This window comes from Babylonia areolata, chromosome 4 (genome assembly GCF_041734735.1).
Source record: "Babylonia areolata isolate BAREFJ2019XMU chromosome 4, ASM4173473v1, whole genome shotgun sequence".
NCBI lineage: Eukaryota > Metazoa > Mollusca > Gastropoda > Neogastropoda > Buccinidae > Babylonia > Babylonia areolata.
Genome location: NC_134879.1, coordinates 32,946,085 through 32,963,433, shown reverse-complemented (window position 1 = coordinate 32,963,433; position 17,349 = coordinate 32,946,085).

Below are 17,349 nucleotides of genomic sequence, written 5' to 3'. Positions count from 1 at the left end.
AAGACCTAGCTGGACCTTGTATAGAAGGCACATCAAACTGTTGGGAGTGCTTTCACATTCGAAGCTTGTGTTCAATCCTGGGCATCAAATGGCAGGGCAGTATCATAAACCATGAGCAACTGGACCGCGCAGAGACCACTAGCATCAAAGCCATGATCCTGAAAGCCCATCTCAGATGGACGGCGCATGTCATCCGGTTGGACAATGACAGAATCCCAAAGCAGCTCCTCTATGGCGAGCTCTTTGAGGGAAAGAGAGCGTAAGGCAGGCCATTGGAACGTTTCAAAGACTGCATCAAACCAACATCGCCCACACTGGAATAGCCCCAAAGCAGCTTGAGGAGCGCACACTGGATGGCGTGCCCTGACGCGCGAAGCAACAGAGACGTTTGAGGACAACTGACGTGACAGCATCACTGAGACCCGTGCAAAAAGGAAGGCAGTAGTAGTGGCACCCAAAGCTCCAGGCCAGTTTCCCTGTTCCCATTACGGACGTCTTTGCCGTTCCCGCCTTGGATTCAAACGTCACCTGAGAGTCTACCCCCGCACATAGGAAAGTCTGATAGATGTAATCATCGAACCCAACGGACCGCAATTTTTTTTTTATATAAATGTGTGTGTGAGAGAGACTGTGTGTATGTGTTCTTGTGAGTATTTTGATTCTGTATTTCTGTGTTTGTTATAGTTTACAAACAACAACAGCAACAAATTCATAGAAAGAAATGGCTTTTGTGTTTCAGTCATCTCGGTGACGTCAGAAATCAAACATGACGTACACATTATGCGTCAAAATTAAGTTTTGAAAGCTGATTCTGGGATTAGATGCTCTTCTTTTTTTGTGATTACGCTTGCTCAGTAAGTTTCTAGTTGTGTTTTTCTTCATCTGAAAGATCACACCTATTGAATGTCATCTTACAGGCGAATCTGTCATCGACCGCATCACTGTGTGTGGTCTAAAATGTATGTTTCATGACAACTGGCGAATGATCACAAAGGAAAGCAGAATTTAGGGGAGAGGAAAAAAAATCACGGAGAAAAAACTGTAAAAAATTGATAAAGCACATTGCAGTCAAGATGAATGCCGTGAAATATAATGCAGTCTTGAAAGTGGGAGAAAGCTAAAAACTGACCAGGATTGTCTTTCACTTATGCTCTGACAGCTATATACAATTTACCAACTGTTAACAGTTTGCAACTAGCCTCAGTTCAGACCTTCAAAAGCACTAGTAATTCATGAATAACATTAAAATGTGTTCAGTGTATTTAACATTCGACTGAACGATTGAATAGACTGAATTATTGAAGCATAGACTATTGGACGAAGATGTTACTCAGTGATATGGGGAAAAACTTACAAGAAAACGTGTACATGCATATTTCTGGACAGAAATAATGCAGTTAACATGGCTATAATGTGTATAATTTTGGACGCAGTTAACATGGCTAAAATGTATTTATACAGCTTAAAGTGATGAAGGTCATAACAGACAAGTAACAAAATTAGAAAGATCGTTATCTTTCCCAACCCAAGCTTTGCAAAAGCCAATCTTCCTTCTACCTAAAGTATGTAAATAGTCATTGGTGAGCAAAAAAAAAAAAAAAAAAAAAAAAAGAAAGAGGTTCACCAGATTCCGCCAGGTATGTCGGTTGTGTGTCAAAGCCTGGGTCTCAGTAAATGATTTTCCTATCCAGTCCACAAAACTGAAATCACCACTAAACGGACAGCCAGGCAAGGAAACTCTCAAAATGATGTCATAGCAAACGTTGGCGATTGTGACAAGAACTGAACAAACCGTCAAAACATAACAGAAACATTGGTCAGTTTGACGAAGGACTAGACAAGCCGAAACCAGAAAGTAGTGGCGACGTAGAAGTAGACCAGTCGATAAATTTTATTGCATTGTATTTTTGTCACAACACATGTACTCCATGTGACATTCTGGCTGCTCTCTCCAAGGGGAGAGCGCGTCACAGTCGCCATATTGAAGCGCCGCCATCGGGCGCATAACCACTTGGCCACCGCTCCACCTGGTTTGATATGGTGTGATTGTGACGTAGTGAGAGCTCGACAAGCCGAAACAGAAACTGTGATCAGTGTGATTTTGAAGTCAGAACTCGACAATTGAAGCCGATCGATAGACTGACGTCATCATGCCGCACAAACTGCTGACGGAGAGACAACGTGACTTCTGGTCAGCCGTGGTAATCGCGCTCGAACTGTCCACGTTGCCCACATCACTGTCTATGCTGGCCTTCACTGTCTATATCCGCTTCGTGGTGGATGAGGAGTTGGACCTGGTGCAAGGCATGAACACGGCTTTTCTGCCCTATTTTCTGGCCGCCACAGGTATGCCGACCATGAATGCATTGTGTATGAAATCTCTGTCTGTCTCTGTCTCTGTCTGCTTTCTCTGTCTTTCTCTATCTGTGTCGCCTTCTCTCTCTGTCTATATGTCTGTCTGTCTGTCTCCGAGTCTGTCTCCTATCTCCCACAGATAGTCAAGTTGCCAGGAACAACCATTTTGTTGCCATGGGTTCTTCAGTTTCACATGCACAAAGTGCGTGCTGCACATGGAGACCGCGCTTTATCATCTCACCCGAAAGACTAGCAATTATATAACCACTCGAGATCTATTGCCGGGAACAGGGAATTCTCAGTAAAAGTCCCGGTCAGTATGTATTGAGACTCGATCCTGTGGACACTCGCTTTGTCGTCGGAGAGAGACAGAGAGTGGGGAGTGGAGGTGGGGAGAGGGGGGTGCATTAATTACCGGCACTAGACCCGCCACTGCCCCATTTAACACATTATCTCTAGTCATCATTTTTCTTGCACGACGACGCACGTGCAGGTACCATCAACTTCCTGAACAACGTGCTGTTCCTGAGCACCATAGCACGCGCTCACAGGCCGAGTTCACGTGAGGCCACCATGCGGGCACTCCTCGTCTCCCTCGTCATCGATTTGGTGGTCACTCAACTTGTCTTCGCTGCCTGCATCGCCTGCTTTGTGCAGGTCGCTGGATCTTTTTTTCTTTTGTTTTTGTGTCTTCCTTTCTCACTCTGTCTCTGCCTTTGTCTATCTCCCTCTCTCTATATCTCTTTCTCTATCAGTCTATCTGCATATCTCTCTTTCTCTCTCTGTGTGTAGATATACGATTACTCATGTGGTCTGTCCATGATTTGTAAGGAATATACTAGTTTGGTATACTTATTTCCTGTTCTTTCTTTCTTTCTTTTTTCCTCGTCTGTGTTTTTGTGTTGTTTGTTTTTTGTTATGCTTTTTTGTTAACAGATTTCTTTATGGCATCTTTAAAAGTCTTTTTTTTCCCCTTTCTTTCGCGGTTTTTTTTTTTTTTTTTTTTTTTTTTTTTTTCCCCATTTCAAGGTATATGCGAAAACAAGCTTTGTTTGCCTGTTCCGTTCCCTTTAGAAACAAGAATCATTCATTCATTCATTCATTCATTCACTAGTTATGGCTATGTCTGTCTCTTCAGTGAGTGTTATATGAGTTGGGGAGGAGAGAGGGCGGTGTGTGTGTGTGTGTGTGTGTGTGTGTGTGGATCAATGGGGAGAGGCCGTGTGGATTTTCTTCCTCACATTCTTTTCCTTATGTTCACTTGTATTGTGTCACAATTAAACACTGATATACTCAGTCAAGCGCACATGCACACACACACACACACACACACACACACACACACAGCAACCAGTTAAAACACATGCCAATAAATTAGCCGTCTCACTAATACCTCCACTCGAGGAAGTCAAACAATTGTGCAGAAATGAAAATCATTTTAAACCAGTTCAGTACTCCGCTTTACCAAATGTTTAAAACACTGCAAAAGTCCACATTTTTAGGCCAACAGGATGTCACTGATTTTGCCTGCCGGAAGATAGCAGTGTCGTCTGCTTTTAGTTGCGCTGCATACCTGCTGAACAAGTTCGAATATGGGGGAACAAAAGTATAAAAGTATAGCCTGCTGACCAAGAAGGTTTTACATATTAAGTCGGAAAGACGGTAATTTCAGAAACAGACAGCGCAACGGAACACGGGAATAGTTTCAGTATTCAGTTAATGCATATTATATATCGCCTGCAGTCCACAGGGCCAACGATCTTTGCAGCTCAAAGTTTGCCTAACTTCAAGAACGCTCCTAACTGTACGCCAATACCAAAGACATCATTTTCATTTTTATTTAATTATATTTTCAAGCAGATGTGGTGTAGCGTATATGGTTTTGACAGTACCTTGTGAACTGAAAGTGAAACTTGATGTGATATACAATATGGATACTTACACAGCGCCTATATATCCTCGGTCGGAGGCCAAGCTCTAAACGCTTTACAAACACGGGGTCTTTTTGACAACAGGCTACCTACTTCTTGGGTAGAGCCGACTGACGGCTGCCATTGGGCGCTCATCGTTCGTTTCCTGTCATTTAATCAATTAAATTTTCTGTTTGAATTCCTGGACAGTGAATGGAATTTTGAACACTTCTTTTTTTTTTTTTTCTCCCCACAGATGGCCATACTGCCCAGCAGTTTCGAGGCGGGCCTGACGAAGGCCATGCAGCAGTACAGCATGGTGCCGCACGTCAAGGTGCGGATGGACGTGCTGCAGATGGAGTACGAGTGCTGCGGGGACCAGGGCTACCAGGACTGGTTCACTGTGCCCTGGGTGCCTTCTAGAATCCTCATGGTCGACCCCAAGGTGATACAGGCGTGAGTTCATAGGGCTAGAAATTCGCAGATATTTAATTTACAGTTTCCTAGGGGAACTCGCACACACACACACACACACACACACACACACACACACACACACACACACACACACACACACACAGAGGATGGACTGACAACCTTGCAGAATGGACAGACAGGAAAACCATTTTTTGCAGTGCGAATGCGTGGCGGCGGGAGCAGGCGTGGGTGTTTGGGCTCCAGCAAAATCCCAAATAAAATGTCGATTTTGGTTATCGAAAAATCGGATGACAGGCAGCAAGAACAGGAGAACTGGTAGTGTACACACTGGACTTCTTACTTTGCGGTGTATTTCAAGTTGAGCTAAAACTTCAAGATAGACCAGTTATTAGAGTTAGACTTACTGTCAGCTAGGCAGGCAAGTTGGCGGCAAGATGGTCGGCAACTGTGTAGACAGTAGAGTCAAGATAAATTTAGCGAACATAATTGGAGGAGTGCTTAGGCAGCAACTATCTGCACTACACTGCAAACAGTACACACGTGGAATATTTGGTGGGTGAAGTTTTATTTCTCCATTTCCGAATGACAATCTATGTGGCTGCATTTTATGAAGCAACATATTATACGGACTTGATTTCATTAACTCGGCAGGCAAGATGGCGGCAAGGTGGTGAGCAACGGCGCCGACAACTGTGTAGAGTTCATTACATTTTTGACACCCCATCTTCTGCAGGCATTGTTGAGAGGCTGTTACAAGTATATCAGTGAATAGAAATATCACCTGTATTTCGTTCGTCCATGTGCCCTCTCAAAATTGTCATGAGTGTTCCTTTATGGATAATTCATTGACATTGCACCAACGCTTTCAGCAAGTGTTACCAAAGCCAACTTATCCATTCATATTGTCTTTTGGCTACCAGTATGATCAAACTCGGATCAACACGAAAATGTCGGGTCCCACCAGAAGAAAAAAAATATCCACGGGCCAGGACAAGAGCAGAAAAGGGTCAGTAGATAGTACAAATTGCTCAGTGGATAATGACAACTGTGGTAAGTGTGGACTTCCATGTACACATAATCAAAAAGCCCTTTTCTGTGAACTTTGTGAAGCATGGTTCTATTCAGCCTGTGAGGACATTGAGGATGATACGTACCAGCTAATTAAAAAGGACAGTCAGAAGCAGAACTCTGTGCTTCATTTTCACTGCTCAAAGTCATGTAATAAGGCCACAAGCAAGTTTCTTGGCAGCATTCTCAAGTTGGAGAAAGAAATAGAAAAACTGACTACAGTGACTACAGAGGTCTCAAAGTAAAAAATAAAGTGACAGAAATTGAGCAAGGTCAGTTTACTGCAGAAATGATTGACACAGTAAAGGAAATAACCCATGACCGAGTCCATCACAGTGAGGACCAAGTAGAAAGGGCTGCAACAAAGGTTGATGTGGAAGACATAATCTCGGCAAAATCCAAAGGAACAGATAACAGAACTAGACGACAGGGTGTGAAGAAGGACCAATCTTGTGATAGTTGGTCTGAGAGAAGATGGATCTGAATCTACAGAAAAAAAGAAAGAAGAATGATCAAACAACTGTGATCAAACTTCTAGAAGTATTGAAAGTAGAACACAAACCAGTTGAACAGAGACGATTGGGTATACTAAACAAGAAAAAGAATGACAAGGTGCATTGGAAAGTGAGACCATAATTTCGACTGACTTTCTGTTTAGAATCTACCAGAAATGAAGTATTGACAACCTATCACAGAGCTAGGAAAACAAGTTCTACACAAGGTGTTGATGAAAAACGTAGCCCACTCCCAGAAAGGCTGTATGACAAGGTAATTTTAAGGAAGAATCTGACACCACAGGAAAGGAAAGAAGATGCTCTTTTTAAAGAGATGAAAAGCAAGAGAGAGCAGGCAAAGGCTTCGAGGGACGAGTACGCCCATTGGATTCGCAAGAATGGTCATGTTGTAAACATCAGCAAGTACCCAGAGGGGTGCACTGAGAAGAAAGGATGAGAGGAGAACCTCAGAGGGATGTAGATAGTTTTAAAACAAGTTTTAAGTCAAAAAGTACTTGTTCTTCTTTTTCTTCAGAAAATGTGTATACGTTTAAGAACTGCACTTGCTTTTATACAAATGACCAGCTAATGAACAAAAGAAGTGAGTTAAAAGCTATGGTGGATATTCATTCACCAGATATCATAGAATGACAGAAGTAAAACCAAAGAACTCGAGGCATCCAATCAGTGAGTGTGAAATAGCACTGGAAGGATACGAGCTCTTTCCCGACCTGGAAGGTGAGGGACGTGAGAACATTGTTGAAACAATCAGTTTGCGACAGACTGACAAGCGACTTTACAGAACACATTTTTGTTGAATGCCAGCTCAACGAAGGTAAACTTCTAGTTGGACTATATGCAGAAGTCCCAATAGTGAAGAAGAAAATTCAGAAAGGTTGAATGAGTTACTGCATAAGGAAGCTGAGATGAAGGCATCCCACCCCGAAATCATGGGGGATTTCAACTTCCCGGAAGTTGATTGGAAGAACGAGAAAGGCGAGGCAGGTCCAGTCCAAGCGGCTACAAAGTTCCTGGAAGCAACAAAAGATGCCTTCTGGACACAGCACCAAAGGGAGCCTACATGTCACCGAGTAGGAGAAAAGTCCAACACAGTAGACATAGTCCTCACCAACAGAGAAGATATGATCAATGAAATTACTACAACAGCTGGATTTGGAAAGAGTGACCATTTCTCATTGATCATTGAGTTAACCTGCGCAAGTACCAACCCCACGAAAGCTAAACGTCTTAATTATGCAAAAACAGTTTTCACTATCCTGAAGGCTGAACTGACAAAAATAAACTGGAGAGAGAAACTAGAGGGACTAACGGTTAACAACACGTGGCTGAAGATCAAAGCAGCAATTAATTGTGCTGTGGAAAAGGCAACTCCTTTGTCTTTCACAACAGGACACAGAGGTAAAAGCTGGATGGACAAAAGTACTCTTACCTCAGTTCGAAAAAAGCACCAACTCTTCAGGAGGTGGAAAGAAACCAGTGACGGTCAAGTCTATCTGGAATACGTCAAAGCCAGGAATAAAGCTAGAAAGGAATGCTGAAAGGCACAAAGGAACATGGAAGCCAAAGTCGCAAAACAAGCAAAGAAGAACCCAAAGGGCTTCTGGAGCTTTGTAAGATTGAAAACAAAGACACGGACTATGGTAGTAGACCGAAAGGGGAATGATGGCACCAAGACAAGAACTGACAAAGAAAAAGCAGAATCGCTGAACCAGTTCTTCCAAAGTGCTTTCACCATAGAAGATGAAGCACCACTGCCAGACCAGCCAGAGTATGCATTTGACATACAGCTCGAAAACTTTAAGATATCAATAGAAGAAATCAGGGAACTACTGACTGGTCTACACACAGGCAAAGCACCAGGACTGGATGGACTGCCGCCTATTATCTTAGCTAAAGCAGCAGACGAATCAGCGGAACCTCTCGCACATCTCTTCAGAAAGAGTTTAGACAGTGGGCACATCCCAGACGAATGGAAATTTGCATTTGTATTGCCAATCTTCAATCTTCAAGAAAGGGAGCAAACTGCAAGCCAGCAATTATCGTCCAGTTAGCCTCGCTTGCATTTTGTCTGTAAAATAACGGAGAAACTAGTAAGAGAACAAATCATGGAACACCTACTGCGCAACCAACTGATCAGCAAAGAACAACATGGTTTTGTACATGGCCGTTCTTGTGTAACACAGTTACTGGAAGCCATGGACGACTGGACCTCAGGCTCCAGAAAAACCGACACAGGCTCGACATCAGAGAAATAGTTTTCTCAAACAAGGTTGTCTCCCTCTGGAACAGTTTGCCCAACAACGTAGTAATTGCACCTTTCATCAGTTCTTTTGTGAATCGACTTGATTACCACTGGAAAAATTTGCCCACTTTGTACTCTCCAAACTGTTATCAGGTGGATTCAGACTGAAACTATTGCTCCATACGCCAACCACGCATGCTGCAAAGTATATAGTTAATATCCACAGAACGACGAACGGGCCTTTTAACAGGGCCTCAAGCGTCATATATGTCAAGTCATGACCAGTCAAGTGACCCAGGCTTTTACACACAACAGACAGAGCTGGAGGAGTTTGGTGAGAAGTTTTCTGTGCGCGCTCCAATACTTTTTACAGAGTTCAGGGAGAAGAAGAAGAATTGTACATGCAGATGAAAAATCTACTTCCCCCCACCCCCACTCCTAAAAAATATATATTTGCCCTAACTGAGTAAAATAAAATGTTTAATACAAGTAACTACCGGTAGCCTTGTTTTTGACATTAAAGGTTTTCATTTCAGAATAAGAAACTGACATTACTATAAATGAATTTATCAATTTAGATTCTTAAATGGTAGGCCTTGACCTAAAAACATAGCATTCATGCATTCAGTAAAAGAGATCTGATTTAACTAACACACTAAGAAACATCAATTTTCGTCCTCAAATATCACTTAAAGGGAAAAGACGTTAAACAAAAGAACGAACAGACAGACATAATATCCAGAACAAGAAACACTACTCCACGCTGATCATTTTTTAAACTTATTGCAGATTAAATGTGAGGGTACAGTGCTTAAAACAAAATATAAAATATAGAAAGAATGGAATCAATTTTTGTTCTCAGCACCAACCGAAGGTTGAGCTTATGTGGTGTGGTACATTCAGAAGCACGCTTGTGTGAGTATGCACGCGTAAATGGGTGCGCAAAAGTTTGCTGAATATGGACCTTTTCTCCATTTCAACCCTTTGCTTTATTGTGTATCTTTCAATTTTATTTAATTTCAGTCAGTGTATATATATTTGTTTTATTTAACATTCAGTTTATTTCGTTTTATGTTGATGTATGTTGTTTGTGCAAATCCCGGGAAGGCTCTCGAGGATGTGAGTAGTGCGATGAGTTTATGTGTAGGTCAGGCATTCGCCTTTTTAAGCTAATGTGCTATAGCATATATGCATCAGTCTGCACGCTTTTAACCTCCTTAACCTGAAACTGAATCTCTCTACCGGTCTCTGTTTCTGTCTCCCTGTTTTTGTCTCTGTCTGCCTTTGTCTGGTTGTATCTCTGTCTCTGTCTCCTTTTCTCTCTCTCCCCATCCCCTCTCTCTCTCTCTCTCTCTCTCTCTCTCCTTTTTTCTATGCTACCGCCTCTATCTGCCTGTCCGTATCACTTCTGTCTGTCGCTTTTCCGCAATTTGCTCCATCTTCTCTGTTGGCCTTTGGGGATCATCCCATGGCCCAACGCCGGCTGTCCTAAAGCCCTCTTGGTAGAGAGAATGGGAATGTAACCTGGGCAACACATTCTCCACGGTTAACAAGTTCTAGCCCAGATTGTCGGGGACACCAGTTGCCTCCTCTGCTGTTCTGGTGGTCACAACTGACTGTCATACATGCACACACCTTCCCTGTTGGTCTTCCCGTTGCCCACAGAGACCTGGAGGAAGGGGCGAAGTACATCAGCGACGACGTACCTTTCAGCTGTTGCGACCCCTCCTCGCCCCGCCCCTGCATCCACCACCATGTCACCATCAACCACCTTCACTACCACTACGACCACCGCCTGAACGTCACGCTTTTCACGGCGGGGTGCCGCCAGGCCTTGATGGACTTCTTCAGCTTCATGCTGCTCCGGCAGGTGGCCTTGAGTCTGCTGCTTCTGTTCCTTGGACAGGTATGTGGGGGTGGGGGTGGGGGGGCAGGGGCGTGGGAAGGATGTGTGGGCATGGTTGGGGGTGAGGGTGTGTGTATGTGTGTGTGTGTGAAGGGTGTGTTTATGTGTGTGTGTGTGTGTGTGTGTGTGTGTGTGTGTCTCACAGTGCACGCGTTCGTGCCCCACTCACTGTTTCGGCACATATCCTTGATTCTGCTCTTTCTTTTCCCTGTACAGGTGTGTGTGTTTGTGTGGGAGGGAGGGGCAGGAACCTAGAGGGGAGTATATGTAGGGGTTATGAGGTGTGGGTGTGCATGTGAGTGTGTCTGTGGGTGTGTTGCATTATGTGTGTGTGTGTATATATATACACGTACACAATACATGTGTGTGTGTGTGTGTGTGTTTGATTTGACGGTGTCTGTTGCAGATGAGCATAGTTTGCATGTCTCGCCTCCTCCAGACGTCCATGCAAAACGCCATAAACCAGGGAGATCTGAGAGCTCCTGCTGTTGGCTACCTGTTTTGTCCTCCCAAAGGTCAGTGTGAGACTGACAGTCCCACAGAAGAGGAACAGATAGATGGGTCGATGTGAGACTGACAGACAGAAGAACAGACAGATAGGTCGGTGTGAGACTGATAGACAGAGGAACAGACAGATAGGTCGGTGTGCGACTGATAGACAGACAGAGGAACAGACAGAGAGACAGGTCGGTGTGAGACTGATAGACAGACAGAGGAACAGACAGACAGGTCGGTGTGCGACTGACAGACAGACAGAGGAACAGACAGATAGGTCGGTGTGCGACTGATAGACAGACAGAGGAACAGACAGAACAGGTCGGTGTGAGACTGACAGACAGACAGAGGAACAGACAGACAGACAGGTCGGTGTGCGATTGACAGACAGACAGAGGAACAGACAGACAGACAGGTCGGTGTGAGACTGATAGACAGACAGAGGAACAGACAGATAGGTCGGTGTGAGACTGATAGACAGACAGAGGAACAGACAGACAGACAGGTCGGTGTGCGATTGACAGACAGACAGAGGAACAGACAGACAGACAGGTCGGTGTGAGACTGATAGACAGACAGAGGAACAGACAGACAGACAGGTCGGTGTGAGACTGACAGACAGACAGAGGAACAGACAGACAGACAGGTCGGTGTGAGACTGACAGACAGACAGAGGAACAGACAGACAGGTCGGTGTGAGACTGACAGACAGACAGAGGAACAGACAGACAGACAGGTCGGTGTGAGACTGACAGACAGACAGAGGAACAGACAGACAGACAGGTCGGTGTGAGACTGACAGACAGAGGAACAGACAGACAGACAGGTCGGTGTGAGACTGACAGACAGACAGAGGAACAGACAGACAGACAGGTCGGTGTGAGACTGACAGACAGACAGAGGAACAGACAGACAGACAAGTCGGTGTGAGACTGATAGACAGACAGAGGAACAGACAGACAGGTCGGTGTGAGACTGACAGACAGACAGAGGAACAGACAGACAGACAGGTCGGTGTGAGACTGACAGACAGAGGAACAGACAGACAGACAGGTCGGTGTGAGACTGACAGACAGACAGAGGAACAGACGGACAGACAGGTCGGTGTGAGACTGATAGACAGACAGAGGAACAGACAGACAGACAGGTTGGTGTGAGACTGACAGAGGAACAGACAGACAGGCCTGGTCCCTTTGTATTGTTGCGAGACCCCAGATGTATGTACACCTGATTGCGTTCTGTTGGTGGATGGGTGCACATGGGCGCATGTGATTGTGCAAAGTGTGTGTGTGTGTGTGTGTGTATGTGTGTGTCAGTGCGCGCGCGTGTGCATATGCGTGTGTGTTCGTGTGTGTTTATGTGCGTGTATGAGCGTGCGCGCGTGAGCAGAGATAGACATATCGACAGAAGCACATGATGCATTTGACTAGGCTACCGTGGGTCTGACAATAACAGAAGTGGAAATGCAATAAATTGTTCATTGAATGAGTTACATGTAATTGTCGGAAACAATCATGGACACTTCAAGTCTGATGAAATATTTCACATCATCCATTGACAGCAAATTCTATACTTACAGATACGAAATACAGAATACTTTATTATCTCATCAAGAAAAAATCATATGTGGTGTATAATACAATGAGTTCGGCTTCGTAAAAGATGTTAAATATGTGTGGCGAGCGCTGTGACACACACGCGCACACATGCGCGGGAGCACGCACGCACGCACACGCACACACACATATACTGAGTATGTATCTTTTGTCTAGTGTGTAATTGAAATGACATTAAAACGAATTTTTTTAAAACCGAAACGCAGACTGTGAGAAAGACGAGGAGGCTGGAGGCCGCGGCTTCACACAACAACCGGTGCTGCCACTGGGCCCTCCCCCAAAGCCTCCCGGGGGGGCAGGACTGGGGGAGGGCACCAAAGAACTCCAGGCAGCGGAGGAAACGACCACAACAGACACGGAGGTGGACACAACGACAGAGGAACCGGCATCAGCCCCCAGCTCCCTGGGCAGAGGAGACCTCCTCACGGACCTCGACACCACCACGGCCACCGAGGACGAAGTCCTGATTGCAAACATCCCCTCGGGGGAGGAACCTCTGTACGAAAACATTCCCTTGGGAGAGGAACCCTTGTACGAAAACATCCCCTTGGGAGAGGAATCCCTGCACGAAAACATCCCCCCAGAGTCCCTGTACGACGACCTAGATGAGTTCAGCACGTCTCAGGAGCAGGCTAGACAGCCGGGCGTGGTCTTGTTCCCGTCCGAGGTGTCGCAGAACAGCAACGTCAACTACGTGTACGCAGGGTGGCATCGGAGAAACAGGAGCGGCGGTAGTAAGGCCTTCAACAGCCTTGGAATCCCCGCTCCTCACCACCCTGCGGGCTTCGCTCCTCTCACCACTCACCACCGCCGCCGCGCTCGTCACGGACCTCGCAACTTACGCTTTTGATTATTCAAGTTATTCATTTATTTCAAGTTTAAAAATTTTTTTTAATAACAATTTTTTTTTTTAAGACTTACATTCTCCCGGCATAGGTTTTCTTTTAATGGATGTGGAGGTTCAAAAAAGAGGAAGGAGGTGGCTGTTTGTGTCGGGAATGAACAAGTGAATTTCATTTTAGTGGGGGTAAGTATACGTTTTGACTAGGGTTTTTTATGTGTGTTTTATATAAGATTTATATATCATAAATTTATTGGGGAAGTGTCTCATGTTCTCAGGCATTACATAGCATCGATAGAGAAGGAACAGCAGACTTCTAACCTCATCGATATGTCTTGATATGAAATCTTTTTTTCACACGCTATTTTTGGTCAATGAAGCGAAAATATTTGGGAGTGATTAATGAATTGATCAATACACTTGTTCGTGCTCATTTAGTGGTGGAACGGAAGGGGGTTTGGATCCGATCGGCAATATGTGGCACTTTCGATGACTGATCTGTGTGTGCATGCAAGCGTGTATGCTTGCTTGCTTGTATGTGTGAGTGCGTTTCTGAGTGTGTCAAAAAGTTGAAAATAGTCAATTTCATGATGGTACATCGAATAAGCATTAATTGCTTTCATTTATTTACTTATTCATTTTTACATTAAACCATGTAGAAAATGAAAAAAGAAAGATCTTAAAATAAAAAACCTATATACATAGGCCTACATGTTTGTGTGTGTATGTGTGCAATCATGTATGTTTGTTTGCTTGTCTGTGCGTGCAAGTGTGTATGCTTCTGTGCGTGTGCGTGCGCGCACTCAAAATGGTGTTGTTAGGTTAAGCGCTTGTGCTCGTCTGTTGCTGGTTTTATTTTATTTTAATCATTATCTTTTTTGTGGTGGTGAGAGGGGACTTCTTAATTGGTAGGGCTCCTCGCCTTCTGTGTATATCGCCAGATTATAGTGGATTACGCACTGTGTGCACGCACACACACACACACACACACACACACACACACACACACACTAACTTACTGAGAATTAAAACTGCCACATATCGCAACATTTAACAATTTTTGTTTTACTCTATGACACGTAAGCGTGCACACATGTCGCAAATGCATACACATGCGCACACACATGCTCAGACGCTCTTATTCGCCACTCCCAACCCCCTTTTTTTCTCTATCTACTGGTCAAATTATAAAATTGGAACCTTTCTAGAGAATTTTAACAGGAACAACACTGTTGTTGCCATGGGTTCTTTTATCTGAGCAAAGTGCATACTGCACATGGGACCTCGGTTTATTGCCTCATCCGCGAATGCCGCGTAGCACCCAGAGCACCACTCAAAGACCAATGGGGGTGGTGGGGCTAGGGGAAGGTGGGGGGGGGGGGGTGGAGTGTTAAAAATCCCGGTCCATATACAGAAATGGAACCCGTAGAAACTCGTTTCCTTGTCACACATGCGTATCAGTGATCACTAAGCCACCGTGAGCTGGCCCTGGACCATCGGGCATAATCTCGGATCCTAAAGGTAAGGCAAGGTGTTCATTTCATGTGCCAGTTTCGGTTTCTAAAGGAGGTACCACCGCGTTCGGTCAAACCCATTTACGCGACACCACATCAGTTAGGCAGATGCCCAACAGCAGTCAGTAATACCACAACGCGCTACTCAGGCCTTGAGTGCATGCATATATATTTTTGTGTACCTATCACAGCACCTACTTCAGGGCCAGAGGTTACCCGGCACTGAACCCTGATACAACAAACCCTCAAACGAGCACAGTCCGTTCCGAGATCCCAGGCTCTTACACTGACCCAAAGTTAGAAATACCTGTGATGCAGAAACCCGTTTATCTTCACCCTGACCTACCATCCACACACCCTTCCCGTCAGAGACATACGCCAGAATCTCAGTATCCTGCAGGATGGTCCAGCTCTGAAAAGGTTCTTCAGACAGCCACCAATGGCTGCATTTAAAAGAGAAGGACCTGTGGGACTACCTGGTATGATCCCCGCCTTCCACCAGACACCCTACAACCCCACCAGGTAACTCCAAGTGCAACGAACTCGAATGTAAAACATGCGCATTTATCAACCCAGCCACAAAAGTTCAGGGCCCTTCATGTAAAAAAAAAATTCCACATCACATCCCACTTTAACTGACGAACTCCAAAATTAATGTAGTCTACGGCCTGTTCTGCAGCCTCTACCACAAAACATATAAGGGGGAGCCATACAGAACCATCAGTGACCGTTCAATAAACAAAAGAACACAGGGACAGTATACTTATCGAAATTGACGCTCCAGTTGCAAACCGCATTAACTCTGGACACTTCAACCTTTCACATTTACCAGAGTGGTAGCTCCGTTGGTGCAATGGCCGCGGAGACTGCCACAAATTCACGGAGATCCCACGCCTAGGCACCACACAATGTGATTATTCTGTCAGTGAATTGAATTCACCTCCAACAGATACTGTTGCCTACCAACACTTCTCTGCACTTAAAAATGAGTGTACGGCTCGAAAAGTCGTCCTCTCATCATCTTAAGGAATGTTTGATCTTGCACCACATCAAGTTCATGCATAATTATAAAATATAAGCAAAAGCAAGGGGTGTGAGTGGGGAGTATTAGGGGGGAGGGTATGTTCCTGTTTAAGGCATATCTACTGTATTGGTGTGGATTTCCTGAGACTGACGAAATGTGTATGCCCATTGAAACAGGATGCGGTGTGCATTCTGCGTGCACGGCTTCAACGCCTTCTGGGAGGAAAGGGGTAGGGTGGACATTTAAGGGAATTAATGAAGACTGCTTTACCATTTCCACCGACTGCGATTGCTTCCCCTGTATGGCTTTGGTTGGCTTTCGTCCGTGAGTCACGCCGCGATTACTTCCCCATCACTGGATCTTCTTTGACATTCTGCGAAGGTTGCGTGTGCATGTGAACTCTGTGTTGATAAGAAAGGTTTCTTTTTAATTATGAAAAAAAAAGTTTTATTTATGTTATTCACTTTCAGAAAAATCATTCAGTTGTTCACCGATATTATCGTCATCATCTTCGTCGTTCTTGTCATCATCATGATCAGATTAAGTATTATCATCATTGACATCAGTTTCCCGCTGTCATCGCATTTGTTTTAAAACTTATAGTCTTATCATCACTGTAAACAGTGGAGTAATGTGAAATTTTGACAGCCTATTTCCTGCTTCGTCATTTCAGATGACGTCATATGAATCTGGCTTGACGTCAAATGTAACCTGAGAGCATGTCGAACACAGCCAAAGTGTGGAAAATCCTCGACATTGAAAATGTTCATGAAGATCCATTTCTGCACCGAATTTCATGGATTTCGATCGTAGTAAGGTCAGTAACTTACCCATAGCCAAACTTTTTCTCGAATCATTGTTGTCATCTGTCTCAGTCAGTATCCTTCGCGAACTAATTCAATTCTGTGTCATTTTCAAGTTGTTCAGTATTACAGTTCATGTGTACATTCCCAGACGCGCATTTTTGGATGGTTGATAAAATCTAGGTCGGCTGTTATCAGTTAATTTGTATATTTTGCTTTTTTATGTTAAAAACTCGGTGCTGAGAACAAGGTGCGTTTAAAATCGAACGAATGAGTCAGTGACTCGTACCAGCCGCAAGCTATATCTGTTTATCAGTGGTGTCAGAGGTGCGACATGGTAATTATCTGTTTCATCCAAGACAAGTTCAGACATTACATGCGGATACGTTGAAGATTTACATGCGTGTACATGTTATAATGCATTAAAACATGTTCGTAAGATTTGTGATTATTCATGAGACGAGTTGCTATTAAACATGAACTCACTTAAAATAATACCGAGTGTGAATGATGTTCCCATCATGCGTTCATGGATTAAAAAACACACTGTTCACTCGTTTCCACGAAAGGGAAGGGGGAGCGTGGGGGGTGGGGGGTGGGGTCACCAGCGTGCGCCAGTGAC